The sequence below is a fragment of the Maniola jurtina genome, chromosome 5 (assembly GCF_905333055.1).
Source record: "Maniola jurtina chromosome 5, ilManJurt1.1, whole genome shotgun sequence".
NCBI classification, from domain to species: Eukaryota; Metazoa; Arthropoda; class Insecta; order Lepidoptera; family Nymphalidae; genus Maniola; species Maniola jurtina.
The window spans coordinates 6,164,240-6,183,971 of NC_060033.1; the positions used below are offsets into that span (position 1 = coordinate 6,164,240).

The window sequence follows — 19,732 nt, forward strand, 5'->3', positions numbered from 1 at the left end:
CCGTTAGGTTCATAATATTATGTCAATTGACAAATGTCAAGCTGTCAAGATGGACGTTGCCTAAATACATAATTATTTATTTGAAAATGATGTTTTGGAAAACTCAAATACTTTGGATCGTCGGGGGTGTTATAAATTTTTAATTTACACTTGTATAGTTATTGCGAATAAAACTCTGCAACTCCATTCAAACCCGAAGAACTAAGTGAGCGGTAAAAATAAATTGAGAAATAAAAAATATATGGACTGTGTTGCGTCCTACAGTTTTTAAATACTGAAAACCAAGCTAGTATTTTTTTAAAATTCAAATACAAGTTAGCTCTTGACTGCAATCTCACCTGGTGCTAAGTGATGATGCAGACAGAAGCCAGTTAACCTAAAAGGGGTACGGCAGATTTCATTAAACCCATAAATAGCCCTTTGGTTTCTACACAGCATCATTCCGGAACGCTAAATCGCTTGGCGGCCGGTTTTTGTCGGTTGGGTAGTAATTAGCCACGACCGAAGCCTCCCACCAAACCAGACCAGTGATTTAAAAATTATAAAATTCCCAACCCTGCCGGGAATCAGGAAACCTCCCACTAATAAGACCAGAGCGCTTAAAACTGCCCCAGGTCGCCAAGCATTGAAACGAGTAGGTACTCTTACTCTTACTCTTACTCTACTTACGCTTTAAAAAAGTACTTACATCAGCATTATGACCACCCATGACCAGCCCACTACTGAGCACGAGTCACCTCTCAGTCCCTTCGATGACTTCATCCACATGATATAAATTGACACCCTATATCACTCGTTAATAATGTAGCCTACCTATCTATCAGTGAAAGAATTTTCAGAATCGGACCATTAGTTCCGAAGATTACCTCCTGGCTCATACTCTACCTACTTTGACTTTTTTATAATATTTTTAGATATAAAATAGCTGTATGGATGCCACGATCTAAAAAGTTTCTCAATTGTAATAATTCAAAATTAGGCTCCCTTCAAATTGAAGTTGTAAGTATAATATTTGCATAAAGCACACGTTAAAATGTTAACATAAATAAGAAAAAAAAAAAAAATTATTTTATAACACAAGTATTAGGTTATCGTATATTGTAAGTGAATTATGTGAGATTCATTATTTCTTATCCGCTGTAAACGCGAGTAGAAAATAAAAAAAAGTATACTTAAGACGAAGTTCTTAACAATCTCGTCGCTCCCGCAATAACTTTGATTTGTAATTCATGAATTTTATCGTCAAGTTCCGAGGCAACTTTAATCGAGTTTTCGTGTCACTTTACAGAACAAATTATAGGTTTTGCTAAAATTTTGTAAAAAAAGTCTGCTTGCTGCTTAAATCATTTCAGCTAAATAAATTATGCAGCCAGCATAGACCTATACCTACTATACTTAATTCATATGCGTCAATGGTTCGATTATAATTTATAGAGAGATATGTTTATGTTTTATGTTAAACATTAATTAAGGGGTTATGTGCACTCACCCTTACAGTTAAAATGTAGAACGTAGACGCTCATAACGTGATAGAGATCTCATCTGGTACAAATCAAATATTGAGTTAAGGCTTACCTTCCGACGAATCAGCCTGAAGCCGTCTAGACTGCTTATTACAACCTCTGATTTTATTACTCTTTAATTTCGTCGCATAACACATTTTTAAAAACGAATGTAGGTGTATAAATATATTTATATATGTATATATGTATTTCCCACCATCTTTGGGTACAGACCCTCTCATATTTGAGGTACCATTAAAAAATTGCAGCCACCATGTAACACCACGAATAACCAGCCTATGCACAGTTTACTACGTATTTTTGGAAAAAGCTAAAAAATCATTTAAAAAATCATTTGCACAACCTGTATGGGTCTCATAAGAAAATTCAGAGTCCCGCAGCGAGTGATGGAGAGAGCTATGCTCAGAGTTTCTCTACGTGATCAAATCACAAACAAGGATTAGAACAACCAGATTAAGTGACATAGCCCAGCAGCTTACCGAGCTGAAGTGGTAAAGTCCATTACCACTGCAGCTTCGCAAGTACACAAGACGTATAGTTTGGAGATAGCGTGGCGTGGAAGTTCTTACAAAAGACTTAGGCATGCCCAGCAGTGGACCTCTGTTGGTTGACGACCTGCCTGAATCCTGGGATACCCGAACAATGCAAAGCTGTACTCTACGAGTATCTCTCTCACACGAATGACCACGTTCGTTGCTTCGCCACGTTCGTTCGTTTTTCGCCTTTTACACCTTGCAAAGAAATTCTCAGTAACAGTTTCAAGGTTACTTACCTTACTGATACCCACACTAACGCGGCGTCCAACGTGAGCGATCTTGATGTGAAGTGGATACTGGATCGCGACGCGGCACGCCAAACAACATACGAGAACCTTGAAGTTGGCATTCGCTTTTCATCGCCTACTATACGTAAGAATTCGCCTAACTGACATAGTATATTATAAGCCTTTTTAATCTCAATCTGGACTTTCAATATCAGATTGAGATTATTAAGAAAGCTCAGAAGGAAATGTCATTCGCCTTAACGAAGTAATGGCGCGTAAATAAATGATGCCGGTAATTATTGTGATATTAGTCGGTACTGCATTTTTGATGTCTCACTTAATTTTTAACTGTCACAATTTCCTTATTTCTTGAGCTAAGTACAACGTGTTTTATCCCTCTTTCCCAAGCGTTCTTTAAATTAGGGTGGACATTACACTAATCATTAGTCTGCAGAATCTGTCAATGTCATTCCTGTACCGATCACATTAACAAACTTAATTTATGCTGCTATAAAAGTAAGTTAAACCATAAACTGCGACTTGTACCAGCAATCAGGGTTGAAAATTGTTTGAAAAGAATTCACGGAACTACAAAATAAGTTTGTATTCGAGTACAAGGCAAGTCGATTTAAGTTTGCAGGAAGTTCTTAATGGTCTCATGAATTACGAATCAGAAGTTGAGTCTTTCAGATGTTTTAATGACGGCATGCGGGATTCATACTAATTTTCTCCCCGGAGACGGAAAAAACTATGATACGAGATTCGGACGGGATAATTCGTTTCGGAAATGAAAGAGGAATTTTTGAAAGGGTTTTCTGTTTTCATTTTGCACGCTAAGTTCGTTTAATCTCTGAATGCTACGTAACGTTTTTTGGAATATGCTTTTGGCACCAATATGGCGGATCAACTCGCCTCAACTCGTGCTATTCTTAGACCCCTCTGGAGACACTTTAGTGCATTTGTGACGTACAGAAAAATCTGCAATTTAAGGTCTCCCGTCCGTCGTCCCACTTGCGCACTGACAGAATAATATAATGTGCCATTACGACGCAATCCATAAACTCATCCCCTATATTCACGCATACATCGATTTATTATGTACTAGATGTTGTCCGTGACACTGTCCGCGTGAATATATTATGTTTAATGTATATCCCGCGGGAACCATGGATTTCTACGGAGTAAGAAGTAGCCTATGTGTTAACCAAAGATATAGTCTATCTTCATTCCTAGCCAAATCAGTCCAGTAGTTTTTGCATGAAAGAGTACACACACATACACATGTTGGGTCCTTACCGAGTGTGTGTCTGGTAACACATCGGGTCTGGTGGTATTTGGGCCGCAAACTTTTGTGTTTATAGCATTAGTGTGATGTGATTTTTGCCTAATAAAAGCAATAAGTTACTTATTAATTTATTTCAAATTGATCACGTCTTGATCATTCGTTTCGTAGCCTACCTAGCGTCAAATGTGACCTACAGTTGACGCTAATGTTACCTGTAACATTTGACACCTGCCAGTGACGTGGAAGCCTCGAAGTTTCGTTACAAGTTACTAAACTGTCGTGAACTGTGGCATTGACGATCACGTCCGTCTAGGAGAATATGGGATTTGTGAATTTGGCACTTATTTCTCTCGTATAACTTTCTACGTCAACTTGCTTTGAGGTGCATTTCGTTTTTTTTACACAGCCAGTAGCCACACGCTGAAATATTTACGGCGTAAAATGTTTGTGGCGTTTTCTGGTTGCGCGTTGCAGACATAGTTTTTCCGAATTTCTGACCCCTTTTCGTCATAAAATTAATTATTATGTACTCGCAAAATAAATTACCCCTCAACACTTTTTTCAAATCAAAAATCAGAGCACGTTGGCGATGGACAATGAATAGTTCTCGAATTTACAAAGCTTTGTACCAAACCCGCCCCCCAATACAATTCCTGGCTACGGCTATGTCATGAACTAACTATAACTAACTTTTAAGTTATTGAATCGAAGAAAGTCATCTTTATTCAGATTTTTGGTGATTTTATAATGATAATAAAAATAATAGAAAAGTTGAATATACTTATGCCATAGTAATACAGAGGAACATATTATTCAAATTAAAATGCAAAGTACAGCTAAATAACGACGAACATTGGCATTTAACTAATGTCAAAAGCATTCAAAATTCAAATCATATTTTACTCGTGTACAATTTGTATGATGAAGGGCTGTATCGCGCCAAAACGCTGTCACGTGGTTTTAGGATGTGGCTTTATTAAACAGCGGAGCGGGATGTAATAACTAATACCTTCTACATAATATAATATTTAATTCAATGTATTTACTATCTCATGGTATTTCAGAGAATGGGGAAATCAAATCTACCGAGTTACTCAAATGTGTGCAAAGGAGAAATCTTGAATATCTAGGCCATATAATGCCCAAATCAAATTATTAATAATTATTATTTTTGGGCAGCGGTGAACAAAACCAGCAACCCTTAATGATTGCCAACCTCCGATAGGCACTAGAAGAAGAAGAAGTTACCTACTCACATAGGACGAATTTTTAACTGTTTACAAAAATTATCATCATCATCATCATCATAATCAACCCATCACCAGCTCACTACTAAGCGTCTCAGAATGAAAGGGTTTGGTCCACTACGCTGGCTGCGGATTTGCAGATTTTGAAAACATTATGAAGAACTATCGGGCATACAGATTTCCTCACGATGTTTTCCTTCGCCGTTAAAGCAAGTGTTGCTTCAAACGCACATAGCTCGGAAAAGTTAGAGATGCATGGGATCGAATCCCCCACCCCCTGAATAGTAGGCGGACGTCTTAACCACTAAGCTATCACGACTCAAGAAAGGCATCATTTTGAAATAACTTATTCATTAAGTTTTATTAAGTCCATTGTAAAGTTATTTTCCCAATAGAACGACTTACGGACGTTCCCATTTTCAGAAAACATTATTTTAATCATTATAATATTATATCGTAGGTATTTATCATTATAATTAGCGAACTAAATACTGCCTTGGTCATTACCAAGTTTAAACTTACTTACCTACTTAACAAAAAATTTGAACTGGTTGACAAAAAAACGCATAGCGACTCCAGAAGGAACTATAAGGTAGATTCTATTCAGGCACTAAGTTTATTATGTGCTAGAAGCATGGTATTTACACAGAAGTTCTTTAGGTATATGGGTGAGCACTACAAAAGGATCTTTAAAAATTCATCCCTTGCTGGCCATTTCAACCCTAAGGGGGTTAGTAGGGGATGATGGGAACCCCCATCGGACACGGCTAGTTGTTGAGTAAACTTGCACATATTAATTAAATTAATTTTCAGCAATAGAGTACCACCCTTATCGTTTCAAACTTGGAATGCGCTATCATTTGCAGCTTCCATTCCATCCCCATTCCGCTGGCGTTTTCCAGTGACGCGCGAACAGTTGTAGGGGGCGGTAGTGTCGCTCGATATACAGTTTGGCGGGAACGAATAATTCGAACTCTTGTATTTTTTTTCTGTAAAAAATAAAAGAAAACGCTATTTTAATAGACTTCAACATGTGTGACGATTTTCAAAAAAAATTCTAGTTTCAAAGTGGCTTAGTTAAAACTTTGATATTTAATTATTCATGAGGATTTACGGTAAGTAAAATATTAATTTTCATGCATTTTAATTTTGTTTCTTTATTCTGTAATATCTGAACAAAATGGGTCATTTTAAGGCTAAAAGCTTAATGAAATTTTAGCTTTTAATTTGAGTTTTGGAATTTAGAAACTTTAGGAATCTGAGCAAAAAGAGTTCAATCTAATTTAGTGCTAAATAGGTAAGTAGAGATTAGAAGTTCACTCCATTAATAGCCAGCTATTAGGACAAAGTTTTCAACAGTTCAGTAGACAGTATTAAGTTAACAGGTAATATAAGTTGGGCCGGCCACTTACATAAGTTTATGAACTTATTCGTAGCCGCATAGGTTAGCGAAACTTAGCCGAAAAAATGGCTAAGTAGGCTATTCAAACTTTATTTTTCCTTTTATACAAAAAAAAATGTACAAGAAGGAAAATTTGTAGAGATACCTACTTATTCATGGTTTAAATGTTTTTCTACAATAAGTATATGATTAAGTACTTAATTGAATTTTTAGTTTTAATTTAGATATAAGTTTATTTTACTTAGTTGAATTCATAGAAAGCAAATTATCCGTTACATACAAATTGTAGAGTTAGGTGTAATGTAATTTAGCCATATAATTTATCAAGAATTACGAGAAAATACGTAGTTTCGTAGTTTGCGCCATTTAGTTGGTAAAGTTAGATCACAGTTTTAGTTGACTTAGTTAGTGAACTAATTATGAACTTTTACATAATGAAACGGGCAACCTAGTTTAGTATGTGCATACTATCCTTAATCTAATACTTAGTATGTACCTAATTCCTTTTTGACTTACCTACCTATATTTATCTAAACCAGAACTGCGTGACTTAGTATTGAATCCAAGCAACTGTGTGCGAAACGTAATGTATGGAAAATAATGTATTATTACCAGATATGATAAAACGCCAGATAAGCAAATCTCATACAATAGAATATTTTAAAAGTGAAGACAGAAGAGACAAATTCGTACGCTGGTGTGTGCGAGACACATACCTACTGAAAGACGTGGAGCTTCAAATACTACTACTAATACTATCTCTATTTTCATTTTTTTAATACATAACCTAATTTTCCTTACGTGGCCAGGTATAATGTTCAGTCATAGATTAGGGTCATCATTAATTCAATTGATGGTTATAGCAAACCACCCATGTCATACGACTCATACGAGTATGTTAGGACTTGGTCACCTAAGTCACAAGGTGACTCAGGTGACCAAGTCCTAACATACGAACAACAACACGGACAAACCTGCGAGGCAGCGGCGCGCGACGACGCCGCCGGTGTGTCCAAGAATATCTTAGGACTTGGCCAAACAAACCTGCGACCGCAACGTGTCCAAGAATATGTTAGGGTTTGGTCAGACAAACTCACGATGCGCGATTATGAACTGCTAAGTGTCGTGACACACCTGCGTAAATTACCTCGCCAGGTCGGCAGCTGATTCTTGGTTGTACTATTCTGTGGGCCTGAAACACATTTTGTGAAAAACGCGCTGAAAATTAATGAGATGGAATGTTACGCAGTATCTTCAGACCGTTTCTCGATGAGACGGTTGCATTTCACGTTTTAATGAGTTGCTTGCTTACTATGCAAAATACACTGAATCTCGTCGAAGTTATCGTCGATAGAAGGTGAGGCGTTATGACGAATGCGACGTCAATTGAGAAGATGCGTCATGGCTCGTAAGCAAGATAGAAAACATTGTAAGCGTCTTTAGCGGAACTTTCAGCGACATAATATAGATCTTTATGCAAGGAACTATGAAGGAAGATAAGGGCAGTTTAATATACTTATGATTATTATTGTGATTATTTCATGATCAAACGGAGAGTTCCCTCGCTCTAGTTCACTCTGGTTGAGTTTGTTGTGGGCTATTCTCAGACTTGGGCGCGTTTGGAACCCTAGTAGCTTTAGTTTTAAGTTACGCAACTATATCGTACAAAAACAAACAATACTGATCATCAAAAGGAGTACAATAGTACCTACTTTGAGTAAATGATTTTGACTTTGACTTTGAGCTTCGCAGCCATCGTTCTCAGCGTCTGTTTCAGCCTTTACATACCAGGCATACATGAATGAGTAGGTAGCTCTAATATGCAATGGATGTATCGACTTAGTTATCTCAAAATCAAATGCAAACACGAATAGTATTATGACGTATACACATACATTAATCTAAATTGACAAAGCGCTTTGTAGTTAATTATATCAGAAGCCGTTAGTTTGTAATTAATGGACGTTTGTGTATTGATCTACATAATAATTGCTCATACAATATGCGTAAGTAAAGGGTTGTATCACAAAGTGTAGGGTTGGTAGCAAAATAGGTACATATTTTATTAACCCCCGACCCAAGGCACGACCCCGACCAGAGGGGTGTTATAAGTTTGACGTGTGTATTTGTGTATCTGACTGTGGCATCGTAGCTCCTAAACGAATGAACCGATTTTAATTTAGTTTTTTTTTGTTTGAAAGGTGGCTTGATCGAGAGTGTTCTTGTTCGAAGAAAATCGGTACAGCCGTTTGAAAGTTATCAGCTCTTTTTCAGTTTTCTTATAGACGTTTTTGTGTCGGGGGTTTTTTAAATTTTGAGTTATTCTAGCTAGCGGCTGCCACGGGTAGTAAATAAATATTGTAATAGGTCCGAGTACCTATCGATAAAGGCAACCTTTCACTTACATTGGATATAGAAGATAATATAGCGCTTAATTTACCGCTGTAAACTTTGTGTACTGGTCCAAAAATGTAAGAGAGTAACCCTTCATATTTACCATAGTTTTTAATCAGAACAAAAACAGCTTAAATTACTATCTCTTGCTGCTAATATCAACTGTGTTTATCATCTTTTATAGACATTCGTAGTGATGCAATAAGCATCCTAGTTAGAGTATCCAAGACACCCATTGTGATCAAAAATAATCGTTATGTAAACGAAATTCACAGCTAAAATAAGTTCGGTATTATATTCATTGTTTTAAGTATTAGTAAAAACAAGAACCTACTCTTCTATAATGAGAAGAGCTGATTTTTTGTTTTATGGATTTAAATCAATATTTCTATCAATTAAATTAAAGATATCAAGAACAAAAGCATAGAATAAAACAAGATAAATAATAATTATAATTGTACCAAACAAAAAACTATTTAGTAAGTAAAGTTGATGAACTAACAATGAAATGTCTTCAAATATTATTGTTTTATCATTTGTTTCCGAATTACAAAACATTCTTTTAAATTGTTTTCCCTTGCGTCCTTTTAAGAAAGTTGTTCTAGCTGAGTTAGGGGCATATTATTTGACAGGGGACGAAGGAACAATGGATAGAGTAAGATGTATGAATATCTGGTAAAAAAGTTTGCATTTTCCTCGGAATTTCTGGGTGAAAAGAGGGACACGTCGTCATACTATAGCAGTGCGAAATAATGTACCTATTTAGAAGTTGGCCAAAATGTCTGTGGGCACTTTTCACAGGAATATAAAAATAATAGTAATATAAGTTCTTTTTTTAATTTTATTTACACCAACAACTTCATACAATTATGACTTTAATATTATACAAATCCACTGCAGTATGGTTGTCCATTACAAGTGCACTTATGAAAGAAAATAACTTAACAGCACTAATCTAATATAATACAACTTTTCTTTGTCCTGAATTGATCGAAACATCTAAAATGATAACAACAATCTCGTTTTTGTATTTCAAAATGATCGGAAATACGTCTTGACAATAGATAATATTAAAGTTACTTAAGAGGGCTCTCTCCGTCACTCGTTTCATACAATCGTAGTTCCAATTTCATTTGAATATTAAGCAACCAAAGTCCATGAAATTTTGCAGACATATTCTAGAAACTAATATCTATGTCTGTTGTTTTCCAGATTTCTGTTAAAATATTCGGTTTCAAAGTTACGCGGTCTTAAAAAATTTCATACAAATCTTTGAGCCCCTGTAATTTTAAAACTACATATTTTTAGAAAAATCTAAAACACCACAGACACAGATATTAGTTTCTAGAATATGTCTGCAAAATTTCATGGACTTTGGTTGCTTAGTATTCAAATGAAATTGGAACTACGATTGTATGAAACGAGTGACGGAGAGAGCCCTGTTAAATGAAATTGTACCGATACTACGCAAGTCGTTACCTATATGATTAAAAACAAACAATCTACAAGTAATTTCATTCGTATTGTATTTCGAAACTTTGATATTATAACCTAATAATAATTTGGCTAAGTAAATTGTGTCCAATTTGTACAACAGAAAGCCATATAACTGATAATTGAATTTAATATGAGGTCTAAACGATATCGATTTCATTAAGAACCATGTGAGTGCCTTGGGATGTAGTTTGGGCTTTAGTTTAATATTTGATTTGGCCTACAATATTAGCAAGGTATGCTGAAATTGAATATACTTGTAGGTGCTTACATTGCGATTCGTAAGTAAATCTCAAAATCCATACTAATATTATAATGACGCAAGTGTGTGTGTGCTATCCGCATGTCTGTCTGTCTGTTAGCTTTTCACGGTCCATCCGTTTAACTGATTACAACGTTTGTTACAGATATATTTTGCATTCAGGAGAAGGACGTAGGCTGTTTTTGGTGCCAGAAAATCAAATAGTTTTCACAAGACATTTGAAAAACCTAAATTGACGCGGACGAAGTCACGAGTGTCAATTAGTTAAAAAATAAAGAAAATTTCTTTGTTTTGCCATTCTATACTATGAAATTCTAATTCCTTCTAAGCTTTTTTTAACGACTTGTAAGCTCTTTGATTGTCAATAATTATTTTTCTATAGTCTATAGTAGCCATTGAACAATAATAATAATTATTTTTAAGCTCCCTGAGTTAACAAGTTCAGATTATGTACATGCATTAATGATAAAATTAATAATGTAAATGTAATATAGTGGCTTTTCTACTTACTAGACTTACTAAAAACGGAATTGTAAATAAGAGAATCGCCATTCTCTTATTTACTGACCTAGAAAATAAAGCCTTTTCTAGGATTTTATGCGTAGGATACATTTTCTACAAAACCTTTATTCATCAACTTTTTTCAATTGAAACTTACTTAGTCTGGACCCCTGTGAGCAAGGGATGCTAAATAAACTGAGACGCAAAACTTAAGATTGAATTTTCTATTTTTGTTTCTCTGTAGCTCAGATGTTTGCCTGAAAGTTTTATTCTTCACTTGCCATTTATAAATCCAATTATTTACATAAATTACTTATGATAAAACTAGCTGATGCCCGCGACTTCGTTCGCGTGGATTTAAATTTTAGAAGTCCCATGGGAACTCTTAGATTTTCCGTGATAAAAAGTAGCCAATGTTTAACTATACCTACCCAGTGTTTAACTATATCCAGGTCTTTAACTATGCCCATGCGAAAAATCATGACGTTGCTCCGTTGCGACGTGATTGAAGAACAAATCAACAAATGAACACACTTTCGTATTTATAATACGGGCAGTGATTAGTATATTTTAGAGTTAGATAGGTATAGTTTATCATAAGCTTATTCTGAAAAAAGAAAACTGGTAGGTACCTACATAACTATATTTTGATTAGTTTAGCTTTAAAAACATATATGTTAGCATTAGAAGGTAGAAATACTAAGTGTGTATCACACTTAATATTATAAAGGAGAACGTTTGTATGTGTGTGTGTGTGTGGGTATGTTTGTTACTCCTTCACGCAAAAACTACTGGACGGATTGGGCTGAAATTTAGAATGGAGATAGATTATACCTTGGATTAGCACATCACTTGGATCAGACTACTTTTTATCCCGGAAAATCAAAGAGTTCCCACGGGAATTTTAAAAAACCTACATCCACGCAAATGAAGTCGCGGGCATCAGCTAGTTTAAAATAAGCCGTGAAAGCTTAGTGATTAGGACGTCCGCCTCTTATTTGCGCGAGGAAATTTGCATGCCTGAGAGTTCAATAATGTTCCTAAGTTAAATAAAAATTGTCCGTATTGCATTGTTAATTTAATCATGAGTTAATACAAATTAATAATACTTACTTCTAGATGTTGTGTCTGTATATACCAATTTGGCAAACATTTTAATAAAAATCTTGCCGCAAACCTAACTTAGGGATACATCTGGGTCTGTCAAGTTGACGAGGGTGTTCCATGCGGGACACTGAATAAAGTAAGATTTAGTAATAACTTGAGACCAAGTTGCGGATGTCTGATGTTATTTTATTATGAGTCCCTGAACGTAATATATAACCATAAATAAGTTTAAGCATTAAAATTAATCAGGTTATCAGTCATCATAATGAACATTTATTGTCAAGCACGAGTAGGTTAAAATCTCTCAAAATGAGACGGATATTATTAGGCCACAGTCCCCCAGTCCACTACGCTGGCCAAGTAAGGATTGGCAAAGTTCAGACACCTTTGAGAACATTATGGAACTCAGGCATGCTGGTTGATACAAGTGGCAATAGGACTGGGAAATTCTTGTCTCACTTTGACACATGAGTGTCCGGTGTAGAGATGTTATGTTATCATTTTGACATAGGGTGCACATAATTTCGCTCTATCATACTATGACAGAGCATGAGATTTGGACATGCTAAGGCCACTGCTATCATTTGTCTCTACCGCCAGTGTGAAGGGTTAGAATAAACATAAATAGCTTTCAAATTATAGTTAACTATTTAATATAAATAAAATCATAACGAACCGTCAAATTATAACATAATGCTGGCTTTAGGTTACCATAAATCATCCTGCATATGGATTTAGCCGAACATAATTTCCCCTGGGTCTCCTCTCTCATCCAGTTTACGGTGAACTATTGTGTTTATTATCACTACATTATTTTGCTTGGCGAAACGGACATATAAGGTGTCAACAAAGTTGGTTGCGTTAGTGGCTATGTTTTTGAATTCGCTAGTTTTGAAGATTTATTTAGCGTTGTACTTTATAGTAGGGACTTTCGTACGAACTCATTGAAATTCTTTGTTTTGTTTTTTACTTTCAATTTCATTCTTTAATATTTTAAATTGTTTAGTAGGTATAATATTTTGTTCTTAATTTTTATTTATGGTGATTTTTATGTATCTACCAGGGTGGTTCGATGCTCCTTCCATGATTGTGCTTTTTAGGGTTTCATACCCAAAGGGACCTTATTACTAAGACTACGATGTCCGTCCACCCGTCCGTCTATCAGTGGGCTGTATCTCTTGAACCATAATAGGCAGAAAGTTGAAATTTTTACAGAATATATATTTCTAGTGCCGATCAAGTGCGAGCCCGACTCGGGGTTTTTTTAGTTTCCTTCTTTCGTAGGACAGGATCGTAAGACAGATAATAAGATTTTATCTATTAGGTAGGTACCTACCTAGACATTTAAACACGCTCTGCCAAAAAATAAAAACCATACTTAATACCTAGTCCTACTTATAATACTATGATTTGAACTACTTGATGAAAAACAAATAACAGAACTGGACCTAAGACCTCATATTATTTCAAATTCATTTTACATTTTTCTCCGAGCTAAAGAATTTTATTCGCATATTAAGATATTTTCACACATTATAAATTATCACAGGCTGTCAAATTATAGCATTATACCCGGCTAAGGTTATATAAATCATCGTACAGGTGGATTTAACCGAACTTAATTTCCCCTGGGTTATTCTCTTGTTTATTTTGTTTTATCACTATAATATTATTTATCTATTGCTTTGAGTATTTAGAAAACAAGTGTAAATTAAAAATTTATAACACCCCGACAAGTGAAGGTTACAGTAACTAGAAAACAACTGATAACTTTCAAACGGCTGAACCGATTTTCTTGGATTATAGCTAAGAACACTCTCGATCAAGCCACCTTTCAAACAACTAGGAGCTGCGATGCCACTGACAGATACACAGATACACACGTCAAACTTATAACACCCCTCTTTTATGGTCGGGGGTTAAAAAGCTCTAGAATTGAAATATTAAAGTGCAACAGTGTGCGACGATTTTTGACCTAGTGCATATTTAAAGACCTGGAGAATGACCTAGGCTACTTTTTATTTTGGAAAATCAAAGAGAGGATCTCTTTGATTTTCGCGATTTTTAAAAACCTAAATCGACGCCGATGAAGTCGCGGGCATCATTTAATTTTACATTTTTTACCCTGTATGCCTCGGTTGAGTTATGTTGCTATCGCGTAAACGAAGTTTTATTATGTCTAGTTTATAAAAGCGAAAGGTAATATTGCACCGGTATCATAAAGTTAGCAAAATAATGTAACATAATGCTGGCTATAAGTTTTCATAATTCATTCTGCATATGGATTTACCCGAACATAATTTCCCCTGTGTATTCTTATACAACCAGTATAATGTGAACTATCATGTATATATTAGCAAGTACTTACTCGTGTACTATTTTGTTTGACGTTACAAATTTGTAAGTGTCAACCAAGCTGGTTTTATGCAGGGTGCTAACTTTTTGAATTGAATTAGTAATACTTATTAAAGTTTTAGTTAATTTTATAGCGGTACTCGGTATGGACTAGGGACCATGAAACAAGGTAATTAGTTTACCTAATTTAATTTTAAAATGAATAAAGACTGTCTGCTAAGCGTAAGAACGAAAATATCGCGAGGGAAAACATCTCTGCATGCCTAAGAGTTCTCAAATTCTGTCAATACACACTTGGCCAGCGTGGAAGACTGGACTGTTTCATGCAGCTGAGCGCGATACCTATGTACAAATGCTAAAGTGTGTATGTCTGTGTGTTATCTTTCCACGGCTCAACCACTCAACGATTTGGCACAGGGATAGCTTCTATTCTGGAGATGGGCATTGGTTAAAGTTTTTATCCCGAAAAATCAAAGAGTTCCAAGCGGAAATACCTAAATTCACTTGAATTTAGGTATTTCCGCTTGGAACTCGTTGATTTTTCGGGAAAAGAGACATCAACTAAAATAGGTACCATTTAGTTTACAACTGTACTGTCAAGGTTCAAAGAACATTTCTTCGGTAGGCATCATGGATGTACGAAGTATTCTTCTTATTATATTGTGTGTATGTGTTTGTTACTCTTTCACGAAAAATTACTAGACGGATTCGGCTGAAAATTGTAATGGAGATTGCTTGTAACCTGAGACAAAACATAGGCTACTTTTTATCCCGGAAAATAAAGAGTTCCCGTGTGATTAATAAAACCTTTATTCACGCGGACAAAGTCGCGGATATCATCTAGTAATTCATAATACAATAACAAGTTACTGAATAGTTACTTTACCTCTTTCACATATTATTTTCTTTCAATACAAAACCTTTCTTTTGATGTTGCAAATCGAAATATTTGCGTTTTCGCTACAATCTCCTACTTATTTCCGGAATAATTCCTCGAAACATCAAATGTACAGTCAATATCGATAAGGAACTTGATGCTTACATCAGCTGTGTAGTAAACGGTAATAGAAAATAGATGAACTGTTGTGTGGGCGCAGCGCGGCTGTAGCGCTGCAGTCCCGTGTTTTTATTGATATGGATTTACAAAGCAGCCCGGCCTTAGCGCTGCAGCCGCGCTGCCTCCGCGCGGCACTTTGCGTCAAGTTTGAAGGCGCCCGCCCTTTTGGTCTGACTCAGAGAACCGCTTTTTATCTGAAATTTTATTTATGTGACAACGACCGCCTTAGTCGTTAACCACCTTTCAAACAAAAAAAACTAAATTAAAATCGGTTCATTCGTTTAGGCGCTACGAGGCCACAGACAGATACACAGATACACAGATACACAGATACACACGTCAAACTTATAACACCCCTCTTTTTGGGTCGGGGGTTAAAAAGTGGAATTCCGTTTTACATCTAGGTACATAGGTAAGTATCGCATACTGTAATCACCTGTAAACGTATTGTTAGCGCTATGTTCAATCATCTTATTATGTGTTTTTTGACAAAAATCGAATCGAGATCGGCGAAAGTTGATCTTTCTGCGGTAACGTTTTCTTTGTGTTTTGCATTTGTAGTTTGGTCCTGCGTTTTACGTCGACTCTTTTCAGACCGACTATTACCCGACGTCTGTGAGAGCTTTATGATAGACCATTGATTATACCATGATCTCCGTAACTAGTGAAATCTGAGGATACCAATGCATCCATCCCATTCTCAAAAACTCTATCCTAGGACTTCTACATTACTAAATTTCAAATTAAATAAAAAGACTACGTAAAATAAAAATTGCTTAACTTTCATCACGTTACCAAAATTCTTGCTTTGACTGTACCTACTTGTATATCCTAAGGTTCAAAAATTATCGTGCCTTTTACTTACAATTTCAAATATTGTCACATGCCAACCTTTTTGATGTAGGTACGTTTGATCTCCTATATTTTCTTAATATTTTGTTATTCTGTACAAAACCTTCGATAATATAAAGTAGTCAAAGCATTTTCTACCAAGCTCTGACGATTCAAAGGCACTTTATAAAAGTTTATTTAGCAAAAAACCTTTCTATTTTTATTCTATTCTACGAATAAGCTTTACGATTAAAGAACATAGGCATGCTCGACATTGCTTAAAAGTACCTGCGTGGAGACAATAACATCATGATAAAGATGTTATTTTTGTAAGTGCAATTTTTTTTTTCAGTAAATTTGCTGTAAAATAAATAACTTAAAATTAAAAAGCCCCCGACACAAAAACCTCTAATAATCTTCAAACGGCTGAACAGATTTTCTTGCATTATAGCAACACTCTCGATCAAGCCACCTTTCAAACAAAAAAAACTAAATCAAAATCGGTTCATTCGGTTAGGCGCTACGGTGCCACAGACAAGTACACAGATACACACGTCAAACTTATAACACCCCTCTTTTTGGGTCGGGGGTAAAAAATTAATCATTGTCATCGTCGGCAATCGATACACGTCCACTGATAGACATAGGTCTATTGTAAGGATATCCATATTATGGCACCTGAGTCCAGGGGCTCCCTGTGACTCGTGAAATGACATCTCCCTATCTATTTGGGCCTTGGGGGTCTCTCAAGGCTGTATTTTCTGGCGCAAAGACTTTCAGCAAAGTGATACCCCAACGTCTAACGGTTCTTCGAACTGACTATTTCAGCCCCGTCCATTATATTTCAGCTACGCAACCCGTTGTGCTATGATGCTTAGGTATTTTGGTTCTTCTAGGGATCTCTTCATTTAATTTGAACTCGTTATAGCGCTTTCCATCGCCCGCTAAGTGACTCTGAATTTTCTTACGAGGTCCGAGTTAGCGACCATGTTTTGAATCCGTATTTGTCCATCGACCATCAACCATCGACCATCTTTTGCATAGCAATAAGCATTGTAAAAGACTTTCGTCTTCAGGCACTGAGGTATTTTTTTTTTAAGCAAAACTCATAGAAAATATTATTAAGGGAAAAATATCAATGCATCCCACCAATTTATAACTTTGCGTATTAATAACGATTGGCTAATCTGATCATAGCCACATATTGTATAGAACCAGCCAACTAATTAGTGGGTCGAGCTTCGATACAGTTTTCCGCCGAAGGCATGAATTATTATTGTCTGGCCGGAAATTGCTTTTGCATTGTAATGAAAATATAATGAGCCTAGTTAGTAGGATCAAGCTAGTAGTTAATAGTTGTGAAGTTATCCTACTAAAAAAATCGCGTTCACATTGTTCTGACTGAAGGAAGGATGTTTGATTAATTTCAATAATCAAATTATCTTCTTCTTCTAGGGTCATCTCCTACCGGAGGTTGGCAATCATTAAGGCTAACTGGATTTGTTTGCCACTGCCCTAAACAGTGACCTTGTACTTATGTTGAACCACTGGCGAAGGTTCTTAAGTCAGGGTGCTCGTCTACGGCTAGGTCTACGTTTTATCTTGCCCTGTATTTATAAGCTGTAGCGGGTCAAAATATTTTGAGTTGCGAATTATATGGCCCAGATATTCAAACTTTCTCCTTTGTACATATTTAAGTAACTCAAATTATCGGGCGCCCGTAAAGTCGCGTTGATGAAGTTGCGCATGTTTGTTGTTGAACACTATGTGATGGGCCTTATACAGTTTCCTATTATATTACAAATCACAATACTTCTGTGAGTCCAAGCCTTACTTCAATAAAGGGCTCTCTCCGTCACTCGTTTCCACTCGTTTCATACAATCGTAGTTCCAATTTCATTTGAATATTAAGCAACCAAAGTCCATGAAATTTTGCAGACATATTCTAGAAACTAATATCTGTGTCTGTGGTGTTTTAGATTTTTCTAAAAATATGCAGTTATAAAATTACAGGGGCTCCAAGATTTGTATGAAAATTTTTAAGACCGCGTAATTTTGAAACCGAATATTTTAACAGAAATCTGGAAAACCACAGACATAGATATTAGTTTCTAGAATATGTCTGCAAAATTTCATGGACTTTGGTTGCTTAGTATTCAAATGAAATTGGAACTACGATTGTATGAAACGAGTGGAAACGAGTGACGGAGTGAGCCCTGTTAACGTAGAAAGATATCACAGACATGTCTCAGAAACTTCTAACTAGTCAAGAATCTGATAATATTTATGTGTTTAGTACGATGTATCTGTATTCTGTATATACGAGTAGGAGCACTGAGAAGTAGGTTCACACACCACTTGTGAATTCCATCCAGGATTTCACAAGAGTAAATAAAAAAAAATCTAACTCATCATCATCATCAAGAAAATATTATTATTAGTCATGAAATATTCCTAGATTTCGCTGTGAGAGCTTTTACGATAGTTCCGGGCAAAATTTCAAGAAATGAGTTCTAGGTTTGAAATTGGGTGCAAGATTTTCGATTTTCCAAAAAGCGAATTCGCTCAAACCGAAGACATTACTGAGTATTATCAGTCGGGGAAACTCTTGCAAATTTATTCATGAGGTGCTGATCGTATGCGGTGATACGACCCTCAGTTTTATTATCGAGAATGCCTCTTTTAGCTTTGTTTTTACAAGCGTTTTAGATGAAACACGTATAGGGCTTTGATGTGCCTGTATGTATTTCGAGTGCGTTCATTTCATATTGCTTTGTAACCTTTTTTTTATATAGGTAAATAAAATTGGAATATAATCTATTTGATTTTTCTCTCGGTTTCAAAAATAACCTGCTTTTATCTAATATGCGGAAAAGTACGTAAATATATTATATTATAGTCCCTTTTCTTCAATAGAGCTACGCCTACTTTCAGACTTCAAACTAAAGTCGCATAAAAATCATCGTCAGCCTATGTGAATCCAATGCTGGACATACCTTTAGCCTTTCCGAGGGCGTGCTACCACACACGGCCCGCCTCCCAAATTTCTTGTTGAGCCGTTTTTCGGCACTTTCTTTAGGCAGTAAATATAAATAGAGTCTACTTATGGATAATTAATCTTTGAAACAATATATTTTGTGGCAACTAATACCATATGCAGACCTCCAGTTTCTTGATGCATTAAAGCTAAAATATAAGATGTGCCTCTTGTAACGTAAAAAGACAGATTGCGTTCGAATCCAAATAAAATCCCCCTAGCCTACTAATAATAAAAATAAATGCATTCTGTTTACACAAGGCATAAACACGTCGAATATACTAACGTCAATTTATACTATAGGTAATAGCTTATTCCTGCGACCTCGTTCGCGTGGACTACACAAATTTCAAACCCCTAATTTACCCATTTAGGGGCTTTTTCAAAAATCCTTTCTTAGTGGATGTCTACGTTATAATAGATACGCAATCCGTCCAGTAGTTTGAGCTGTGCGTGATAGATTAGTCAGTTAGC

At 35.8% G+C, this 19,732-nt stretch overlaps 1 protein-coding gene across 2 annotated transcripts in view; it reads left to right on the forward strand.

The window, feature by feature from the left end:
• The first annotated feature begins 5,733 nt into the window (after positions 1-5,733).
• LOC123865413 (Down syndrome cell adhesion molecule-like protein Dscam2) overlaps positions 5,734-19,732 on the forward strand; it is a 108,485-nt gene continuing 94,486 nt past the window's right edge. For both annotated transcript variants that reach the window (XM_045906413.1, XM_045906414.1), the window contains exon 1: positions 5,734-5,933. The gene's annotated coding sequence lies outside the window, so the exon portion shown is untranslated. The remainder of the gene's footprint in view (positions 5,934-19,732) is intronic.